Source organism: Pteropus medius, unplaced genomic scaffold, assembly GCF_902729225.1.
Source record: "Pteropus medius unplaced genomic scaffold, Ma_sr-lr_union100, whole genome shotgun sequence".
In the NCBI taxonomy this organism is placed as follows: Eukaryota; Metazoa; Chordata; class Mammalia; order Chiroptera; family Pteropodidae; genus Pteropus; species Pteropus medius.
This window is the reverse complement of record NW_024342471.1, coordinates 17,476,041-17,487,656: the sequence shown is the minus strand read 5'-3', so window position 1 is coordinate 17,487,656 and position 11,616 is coordinate 17,476,041. Positions and strand designations below refer to the sequence as shown.

The window sequence follows — 11,616 nt, the reverse complement described above, 5'->3', positions numbered from 1 at the left end:
TTTTTTTTTTATTATTTTGAAAGTAATATGTATTCGTGGAAAAGTGTCAATAATGCTTAGAATAATAACAGTTAAAATGTATTTGGTATTTACCATATGACGGCACTATTCTAAATGTTTTAGGAATATACCAGCTCATTTAATTTCATAGCAACTCTGTGAAGTAACATGATCACCATCATCTCCATTTGAGCAGCCAAAAAACTGAATTGCAGAGCAGTGCGGTCGCCAAGCCCCTAGGAGGCAAAAAGAGATTTCTTTTTCTTTGTCACACCGTCTTCCCTCCCCACCTGGGTCCAGGACAATAATACCTGACAGTGGGGCCCAGGGAGGTACTCAACATTAGCAAGAAAAAAGAGGTGGGTGTCTTACAAACACTCTGTTCTGACAACTTCAGAAGTCCGGAGCCTCCTGCTCAGACAGTTCCAAATGCACTCAAGAATGTTGCCAGTTCAAACCACAAAATCGGGGAACCCCAAGATTGCAAGGCCCCTCCAGGCCTGAGCTGGTGTTGAGGAGAGAGCAGAGAAAAGATCCCATCCACTGCAGACCCTACCCGGCCGCCAAATGAGTCAGTGAGGAAAACCACGTCTTCAACCTTTGCTGCCTATGTGCGTTTGCTTGTGTGGCAGCAAACTTGCCTACTTGCTGGAAAGGGGCTGTCCCTGCCTGTTCCTCTAGCCATTGCAAGACTAAGTGACAACGTTACAAATATGTGCTGGTAAAATACATTGTTTTTATACCAAATGGAAACATAATGTGTAGACTGTTTTGCAGTTTCTTTTTTTTCTCGGTCAGGTCATCTTTTCCATCACAATAGACCTTTTTCTTTCTAACGTCCGCGGTATGCCTTTTTCTAGACAGACCACAATATATTTGATGAGTTATTTCTTAAACCGCCAGATGACGGATACAAGGGCTGATTATACTATTTTCTCCCCTTTCGAATATGTTAGAAATTCTCCACACTAAAATAATAATAATACAATAATGGAAAGTTCCATGTAAAACATAACTTTTCTATTTAAGCCCACCAAGTTGACTCTCTATCGACTTGTTCGTACTGATAGAAAGCCACAGTTAAAAATCTAAACACTATATGTGAAATTAGAAATTGGTGAATTAAAGCGACCCAACCATGAACGGTGCAAGACTGCTTTCGCTTTTGTTCAGAGCTCATCTCCATAGCTTTCTGATTCCCTGAAGATTGTTGGATGAGACAGAGAACAGCTCTCAGAAATCTATGTGGTATCTTGAGAAAGTGACTCATTGGAAACTGAAGTCAGGCTTTGTCGGTTACTTATAATTCAGTAATTGTGAACTCTTACATAACAGGAACTGCATGCCAACCAGTCTTGTTAATACTTTACACAACTATTAACCCATTTAATTCTTTCATTAATCTTGAGAAATAGGTACTATTTTTACATTTTACAGAACAGGAATCAAAAGCACAGAGAGTTTAAATGACTCATTCGAGGTCTCACAGATAGTGAGCGGTGGGGCCGGGATTTGAACTCCAGGACCACCCTCTTTTCATCCCTATTTTCTACGCTTTCTCTATTAATTGATAATGTGTCTCTGGCAATTTACTGGGTATCACATACGAGAGAACTGGGGGTAGGTTGAGGAGAATAATGAAGATCATTCTGTGTGCTCATTCAGTGGAAATCTGAGGTGTCCCTAGAAATAACAGATCATCTGTATTAGTTATCTTTTCTGGGAAAGCGATAAAGCAATAACCACCATTTAGGAAACTTCTACTATGTACCAGCCACTGCGCTAGGAGAAAAATACACTGTAATAATCTCATTTATGTCAAGAAATATTCTATGTATCAGGCCCTGTTCTAGGCAGTAGGGATATAGCTGTGAAAAGACTGACATGGTTTAAACCTATATGAAGCTCATTAGAACTTGTTTTGACCAATGTAATTGGGTAGAAGGAACACAGCACAAGTTCTAGAACCTAGACCTTGAAAAACCTTGGAACTCTGCCCTGAGTCTACCATCCTGGAAAAGCCTTGAATGAAAGACCAGAGTGAGAGAGACCCAGCTACCTGGCTGTCCCCACTGACCCTCCAGCAGAATGCAGCTGCACGATCAAACTCGTGTACAACTAACAGGACCACTCACCAACCCAAAGATGCATGAAAAATAATAGATGATGGTTTTAAGCAACTATGTTTTGGGGTAGTTTGTTACACAGCAATAGGTAACTGTTACAGTATAACAGAATAATAAAATTGAGTAAGTACTATGCAGCAAAGCCTCTAGATGCTATACGATCATATAAGAATCTGACCTGATCTGGAAACAGAGGAGGGCCACATAGTAGAAAGAACTGAGTTCCTAAACCAGGGTGACCTCCATTCAAGCCCAATTTCATCATTTCTGTTCTATGTGACCTTAGGCAAGTCACATAGCTTCTCTGAGCCTCACTTGCAAAACAGGGTCATCAAACATACTCTGTTAAATAAGTAATAAGTGAGATAATATGTGCGAACATTGTGAGACAAACAGGCATTCAATAAAAGGTGGCTTTCTTTTATTAGACAAATCCCACCACGTCATTCAGTTTCTACCTTGAGGGGTACGGGTAGGAAGACTAGATTTATCTCAGATCACTGACATTCAAGGAAGAACCAAAAGAGTTGGGTTTTCTTGGGTTTATCTGTTCAGTTTTGTTTTTGTTAATTCATAGCTGAAGGTTCAAAAGTCAATAGATGCAGTAGAGTTTAAAAGCCAGCTTTGTTTTCCTTGGTGCATTTAAGAAAGAAGGCAAAGAAGAAAAAAAATTGCAATTTGTCACTTGTGTGGCTTAGGCAGAAACAGACCAAACAAGTCAATTAACCTGTGAGTGAGTGCCCCAGTCACATGGCCCAGGGGCCCTCCTGCCAGGTACATCAGTTCCAGAAAGAGTGAGGTCAACACCAGCAGAAGGATTTCACCTGATCATTGTCAGAATGCTTAAACACACCTTTACAGCTTGCAAACAGGACTTTATCTCTTTGCCACTTATCAAAACCTGTGGTTTGATTCTAACATCTTAAGCTTCCAAGGAATGTCACAAAAGGCAAGGAGAGAGAAGCTGAAATCTACACCTCGCCCCAGGCAGGGCAGGTCTTCAAGCTATTTCTCAGGACTGGGTCCTGCTTCCGATTCTGTTTGCAAAATCTCTCAACACTCCCAGAGACTTATTGCAGGACCAGAGGCGCGTCCAGGTTTAGTGCGACCTGAAGTTCATAGAAGTTGGGGGAGCCTTTTTTTTAAATAGTACAAAATTAAGTATAAAAGGTGAATATTAATATAAAATGAGAAATAAAAAATTGTGGGTGGCTTTGGTAGCCAGACTTCAAAATTGCCCAACAATCCTTTGCCTCTTGGCCATCACAGCCTCGTGTAGCCCCCGATCCTACATTGCGCTGGGGTGGTCTATATGACCAAGAGAATTTGGTCATATAGAAATAGTGATGTATCATCACTTCTGAGATTAGTTATAGAAGACACCGAAGCTTCTATCTTGGTTGCTCTCTCTCTTTCTCTTCCTTAAGTCACTTGCTTAGAAGAAAAACCACTGCCATGTCACGAGCCGCTCTATGAAGAGGCCCATGTGGTGAGAAATCTAAACTTCCTGCCAACAATCACGTGAGCTCAGAAACAGATCCTCCAGCCCTAATTGAGCCTGTAGGTGGCTGCAGCCCTAGTGACTAAGCCAGAAACACCCAGCCAAGCCCTCCTGGATTCCTACCCCACCGAAATTATGAGATAAATGTTTATTATTTTAAGCTGATAAATTTGGAGGCGATTTATTACATAGCAATAGACAACTAATACAGTGGCTTTAGGAGATTCACATTCTTTTCTTCTGAGCTGTTTAGGTAATGCTCACCTGTAAATGTGAGAGCCCAGCCTACCTGCAGCCCAGCCTCCATCCCCACCAAAAACCCTCTAGAAATTCCAGCACTGTGTCCCTACTTTCTAGAGGAGTATAGGGCACAGAGCAGAAATTCAAACTATATTTGTTGAATAAATGAGTAAATAAGGCTCTTACGAGAGTGATATTTCATCCTTATTTTACAGTTCAGAAAACAGAGGCTCAGAGATGTTAAAAAACTAGCTTAGATTACACAGCTACAGACTGAGTGTTGGTTTCCTCATGGACGACAGCCTGTAGTGTTCATTTCTTTCATGTTTTTCCCAGTATCAAATGTATATTAAGTGCCTAATAAATGCAGATTGACGGAAAGAGTAAATGTGTACGTCTTTATCTAATTCAAGTACGTATATCTTTAGTATAGAAACAGAAACAAGGTGAGGTGGAGGGAACAGAGAAATTGATGTTACCCTCTTTTTATCACAAACAGTAATGGACAATGCAGCACTTAGGGAAGAAAAACCTAAAAAAAAACAACAACTAACAAAACCACTTCAAAAGCATCCAAAGACTAAAATTCAGGATAAAAGGGGTTTGTATTTCCTTTCATGCATTGAATTAAAAAGTTGGTTTTGTTGGCTTTAGAAGGCTGTGTAAAAGCAATTAATGAATTTACGGTTTGTGCCTCACTCTTTTGAACAATAACAAAATCTCCAAATTGACGCACACAGTGGTCCAGCTGCTCAAGAGTGACCACAGGCAACTTTCGGTGCGCACTTTCTTCCCCTTAAGTGGTCATTCTAGTTAGTCAAAGTCAAAGGTTACCTGGGAGCCTGGTCACAGGGAGTCAGGTGACTGTTCTGGCTTCCTCTGAATCCTCCTGTCCCTGAAACTCAAAATTGCAATGATTTAGAAGGATGATGGATATTCTAATTAGGCCATATGTAATTTAATTTTGGAGTGGTGAAACTTGCATGGTCTTCTAACGGCTCATTGAGTAAACATGAAGCCTTTGAAAATTAATGGACTTGTCCACTGAGTTATTCATAAAAGTCTCTTCAGCTGTAAGCACAGGATCTGGCCCATATTTGGTACTCAATAAATTAACATAGTTGTTGATGTGAATGGGAGTAAATTAGGCACCTAAAAGAAAATGCATCACTGGGTCTGCCCACAAGCCCCATCTCTTTTACCACCTCCAGGCCCCAGGACTCACTACTCTGCCTGGTTACAAAATTGGATTCTCTTTGCCTGGGATAGTCAGTGTCTATTGATTTAACCTCCCAATGTCCATTCTCCTCTTTTCTAACAAGCACTTCTCTTTCTAGAGTTCTCTCCCTCTCTACTCTGTACCATGTGCTTTTGGAAGGCTGATTCCACTCCAGGCTCCAGAGATGGACCCACCGCTGGGTCCAACAGATTCAGTCAGATTAATCAACATATCCAGTTCCCCTAGCTACACTCATTGGATCAGAAAGAGACACTGACCCAAGTTGATTCAGTCAGGGCCAATATTCCCTTTTTTTAACGGATTTTTTTTAGAGCAGTTTAGATTCTCAGCAAAATTGAATGGAAAGTACAGAGAGCTCCCATAAGCCCCCTTCCCCCCCACCACCTCCCCCCACACACACTTCCTCACCATCAACATTCCTATAGAATGGTACATTTGTTATAATCAATAAACCCACATTGACACATGATTATCAACCAAAGTCCATAGCTGACATTAGGGTTCACTCTTGGTAATGTACATTCAGTAGATTTTGGGCAAATGCATGATGACATGTATTCATCATTATAGTATCATAATCATTTCACTGCCCTAAAAATCCCATGCTTTCCACCTATTCATCCCACCTTTCCCCCAAACCCTGCCAACTACTGATCTTTTTACTGTCTCCATAGTTTTACCTGTCCCGGAATGTCGTATAGGTGGACTCATGCAGTATGCAGCCTTTTCCGATTGGCTTCTTTAGCTTAGTTATAAGCATTTAAAATTTCTCCATTTCTTGTTGCGACCTGGTAACTCTTTCATTCTAGCACTGAATAATGTCCCCCTGTATGGATATATCACAGGCAACTCACAGACAAATGGCTCATAAACGTATAAAAATAAGATTCATTCACCTACTGAAAGACAGCTTGGTTGCTTCCAAGTTTGCTAAGAGTATATTAAGTTTTGTAAGAAATTGCCAAACTCTCTTCCAAAGTGGCTGTATCAGTTTGCACTCCCACCAGCAATAAATGAGAGTTCCTCTTGCTCCATATCCTCACCAGCAGTTGGTGTCAGTGTTTTGGATTTTAGCCATTCAAATAAGCGTGTCATGGTATTTACTTATGGTTTTAGTTTGCATTCACCTGGTGACATATGTGAAGAATCTTTTCATATGCTTATTTGCCATCTGCGTATCTTCTTTGGTGAGGTATCTGTTCAGATTTTTTGCCCATTTTTTAAATTGGGTCATTAGTTTTCTTATTGCTGAGTTTTAAGAGTTCTTTTTATAATTTGAGTAACAGTCTTTTAGCAGATATGTCTTTTGCAAATGTTTTCTCACATTCCCCTGACAATCCCTAAACTTTTCTTGGATCATCCATGAAAATGGTATTCTCCCTGCTGAGGCTGCTGAGAAGATGGAATAAAGCCAGGAGCTGCTGGCAGCCATCTTACAACCAAGGGAAAGAGGTAGCCTGAGACTGGAGTCAACAAAGAAACGAGAAAAGACTACTCACAGACAAAAAAGGGACAAATGGCTCATAAACATATGCAAATAAGTTTAACTCTTATGAGAAATGAATTTAAAGCTATAAAGTGGCATTATTTTTTCACCTATCAGACTAGCGAAATGAAAAAAGTAATTAATAATGCAAAGTGTTCCTGAGAATGTAGGAAAAATGGCACTGTCAATTGGACTCAGGTTTGGATACAAGTAACAGAGATGTGACGAACGTTGGCTAGTAAGATAGGAGTTTATTTCTTTTATGATGTAAAAGAAGTCTGTAGGTCAGCTGTCCAGGGATGGTATGGTAGGTCCATTTTCCTCAGGGACCTGGTTTCTGTCTGTTTGCCTGCATCACCTAGCCCTCCATTCTTAAAGTCACATGACACAATAATGGCTAGACAGCCATCTATCATATCTGCATCCCAAGCAGCAGGAAGCACGAAGAAAAGGAGGATACACCTTTTCTTTCCTGAAAGCCCCCACTCATTTCCACTGTCATCTCATTGGCCAGACCTTAGTCATGTGACTATACCTCACTGCAAGGGAAGCCGGGAAATTTAACTTTTATTCTAAGTGGCAATATACTAGAATAGAAATTGGAGTTCTGTTAATATGAAGAAATGCAAAAAAAGAAATAACTTGGTATTCTTCTATACAATTGACAGTAGTATAAATTGGTATAACTTTTTTTACGTAGTTGTGATTTGGTGTGACTTTTATATTCTTTCCAGTTCTTTTCAAGAAATTCCTTCATTCTTGCCATATCTCATTATTAGTCTTTGTTTGTTTGTTTTTTTTCAAATAAGAAAACTAAGGCAATGACAGATGAAATAATTCACCCAAGGACACTGTATTGATCAGGATTCTTGACAGCAAGTAACAGAACCTCAAATCAAATTGGTTTATAAAAAGGGATTTCACAGGCTCACCTAACTGCAAAGTTACAGGTAGCAACAGCTTCAGGTATGGATAGATCCAGAGGCTCAGATAGCGAGATCAGGACTCTCTCCTCATCTCTTGGTCCATTTCTTTTCTGTTGGCTTCATCCTTATTTAGGCTTTCCCCACATGGCGGCCCACAGCAACCCTACATTGCATTACATCCTAGTAGAAAAAGAGCACTTATTTTCCAGTATTCCTAGTAAACATCCCAGAACTGACTCTCACTGGACTGCCTTGAGTCACATGGTCATCTCTGAGCCAATCACTGGGGCCAGACATGAGCTGTGCTGGTATCCAGGCAAATCTGAGTCACTTGCTTATTCCTGGAGCCCAAGGGTGGGGGTCAGCCCCACCAGAATGACAGAGATTGGGAGAGGGGAAATTACCCCCAAGAAAACCTGGAGTGCAGTTTCCAGAAGAAGGAAGAAGAGTTGCTAGGTAAACTGAACCACAAACATCTACTATAGTCATTTGGTGACTTTGGGCAGGGCCACATTGGGAGCCCAGCTTCCCGATTCCTATTTCACTGTGCACCACAAGCACCCCAGCTCTTTCTGTTGCCTAGGAACTCACTTTTAAGAAATCACAAAATGTAAACACAGACTAAAGGAGAAGTAATCAGAGGAGAATCATACATTAAGAGGAGGTTCAGGAGGCCCCGGGAAAACGTTCAACTTTTGGACTTTGTTACCATATTCACCTTGTCGAAAAGTTTTTAAACCTGATGAATTACATTCCAGAGAACTGAAATAATTTGCAGATGTGATTGGGAAAACGCTGTCAGTAATCTTTGAGAAATCATGGAGTGGGAATGACTGGAAGATTGGAGTTGGGCAAAAGCACGTGGTTTTGAAAAGCTGAATCCCAAATCCTGAGGACGGATTGGTTGGACTCTGACTCTTCCTCCTCCTCCTCCTCCTCTTTCCTCCTGCTTCCTCTTCTTCTTGCTTTCCCTTTTTCTTTTCTCTTTTTTAAGACAGTTTTATTGCAATATAATTTACACATCATAAAATTCACCCCTTTTAAGTATACAATTCGATGCGTTTTAGTAATCTTTAATACGATGCAGTTCTTTTCATCACCCCAGTAAGATCCCGCCCCCTCACCGACTTACCATTTTTTGTTTAACGCCTTCAGCGCCTGGTCTTCCTAGGTGGTCTCCCATCCAAGTACTAACCAGGCCTGACCCTGCTTAGCTTCTGAAATCAGACGAGATCGGGCACGTTTAGGGTGGCGTAGCCATAGTGACTTACTTTTTAATCCCTGTTCCCACCCCCAGTCCAGGCAACCATCTACTTTCTGCTTTTTCCAGACATTTCTTCTTTTCTCTAAATGGAAATATTTTCACCATTTTTATTAGTTCTAAAAGCGAGACATTCATGGTAAAAGTGCAAATGATACAGGAGTGAATGAAGGTGAAAGTTCTCTTGGCAATCCTGACCTTTATGTATTTATTGTTAACAATTTATATATTTTTTAAACTCCCAATATCTTTTCCCATATTATTTTAAACATCGGTTAGATCATATCATGCATATTTACACTGTACTCTAAATAGCACTGTATTCCCCCTGCTTTGGGTAGTACTACCCAGATTTTTCTTGCATCATGTCTCTCACCCACCCCCATCCTTATAGGTCAATGCCAGGAGATTCAAGAATGGCCAATCATTTCATTTTTGCCATGGGAAGGTGGGATAGGGGTGTGTGTGTGTGTGTGTGTGTGTGTGTGTGTGTGTGTGTATGTGTGTATGTGTGTGTTGTCACCTGCAACCAAAGTCCCCCTAATACTTGCTATTCACAATCTGTTGTTTTTTTTTTTTTAATTTGCAGATATATTTTGGGGACGACTTTCTGCATCAGTTCATAGACTTTAACCACAGTTCTTTTCATGAGTATATGGCCATATACTTGTATCACACTTCATTTAAACAATTTCCTTGTGTCATTCTTCTTGGCCATGATGCTAATGAGTATATACCAGACCTCAATCCATTAGTAGGTTGTAAAATTAATTTTCTGGGTCATGACTAATATTTTATTCATAATTGAACTAGTCTAGACCAAAATGGAGTAGAAAATAATGGAGCAAAATGGAAAATACCAAAATGCACTAAATGACATATATCGAAACCAATACTTTTATTTCAGAATATGTGTATAAACATGTATACTGGGTCATAGTATAAAACTTTTATTTTACAGTGGATCATTGTCCAAAAAAGTTGAAAAACACAGTTAGCTATAGACTGTCCTATTATTACCTAATTTTTTATATGGGTTCATTTTCTCCTATAAACCAAGAACTAAATTTTCAGGGGGTCAGGTATCGTTTATACCTGTTTTATTAGTGGTAAAATGCTCTTTCCACCATCAAAACAACAAAAACAAAAAGCTTCAACTCAGTCTTAGTAAATGCTAAAAGAAATTCTGAGTCATCTTGATTTTTTGTTGACATTGAGTCTTTTGACTTTTTGGAAAGATAAATAGGAAAGGGGGTTGGTATACTTTTTCATTCTGATGATCTCTCCAGCTTAGAGAACTGGGAGACCGAGACAGGTGGGGTGAAGGTCTTATCTAGGTTTACAGAGGCCCTGGCTTTTCTAATGTTCTATAAGAAGAAAATTTCCAACTTAATTTTGTTCTTTATTAGCCATTTAATTTTTTAAAAATCCTCATGAAATATTAAATAAGAACTTTCTATTTCTAGAAGCACGCAAAAGATTGCTTTGTTCTTTAATCTAGAATAGGGATCCACAAACTATTGACGTAAAGGGTCAGATAATAAATATTTTAGACTTGGGGGCCCTCTGTTTCAATGACTCAACTCTGCCATTGTAGGCCCAAAGCAGCTATAGACAAAACATAAATGAAAAGTCGTGGCTCACTTTTGATTCACTTTATTTGTGGACCTTGAAACTTGAATTTTATATAATTGCTCACTGGCTATGCAAAGAATATGTATGTGGTGGTGGAAGAAATTTGTTCACTTTTTAAATTTCTAATTTTTATTTAGTTTTCTGAATAGGTAATTGACCATGGTTCGGGATTCAAAAGGTACAAAGAAAAATATCTCCCCAATCTCATCTTTGAGCCACACAGTTCTCATCCCATAACCCAGCAGTAGGGTTCAGTTTCTTATGGATCCCTACAGAGATTATCCATGAATATACAAAGAAATTCTTTTTATATAGGTATATTTTTTTCTTACATATCTGTACCATTCTGAACTTTGCTTCCTTCACTTAATCTTGGAAGTCATTGTATAGCAAGACCTAGAAAGCTGTCTTATTAATTTTTAGCTCATAGGGTTCCATTGTATGTCAGGCGTTGGCAAACTAAGGCCCATGGGCCAAATCTGGCCATCATCTGTTTTTTTGTAAATAAAGTTTTATTGAACACAGACACTCCCCTCTGTTTATGTATTGTGTATGACTGCTTTTGAGCTACAACTGCAAAGTTGAGTAGCTGTGCCAGAAACTTCTTTACCTGCAAAGCCTAGAATACTTACTGTTTAGCCCTTTACAGAAAGAGCTTGCTGACTACTAGTATAGGTGGTCTATAGTCATCACCACTCGATGAACATTTAGTGTATTTCCAAACTTTCGTGATTACAAATAATATTGCATTGTATAACCTGCCTCCATGTAATTTTCCATGTGTATTTCGCACACATAAGATGAATCCTAGAAGTGGAATTGCTGGGTCAAAAGGTATGTGCATTTGTAATTTTGATAGAAATTGCCAAATCATCTCGGAAGAGATTATATCAATTTACATACGTTCCCACCAGAAATAAATGAAAGTAATAAATTTCCCAACATGCTTGCTGACTAAGCGTGTCATCAGACTTTTTGATCTTTATCAAACTGGCAGGTTAAAAATGGCATGTCAATGTAATTTTAATTTTCATTTCTCTCATTGTGAATGTGAGTTTCCTAGGGCTGCAATGACAAATTACCGTAAACTTGGTGGCTTTAAACAACAGAAATTCATTCTTTCACAGTTCCGGAGCTAGGAGACTGAAATCAAGGTGTTGGCAGGGCTGCACTCCCTTCAAATGCTCTGCAGGAAAAGCCT

At 39.4% G+C, this 11,616-nt stretch overlaps 1 pseudogene; it reads right to left on the bottom strand.

Moving 5' to 3' along the window:
- Positions 1–8,665: 8,665 nt before the first annotated feature.
- On the bottom strand, positions 8,666–8,784 carry LOC120604232 (uncharacterized; annotated as a pseudogene).
- Positions 8,785–11,616: the final 2,832 nt, after the last annotated feature.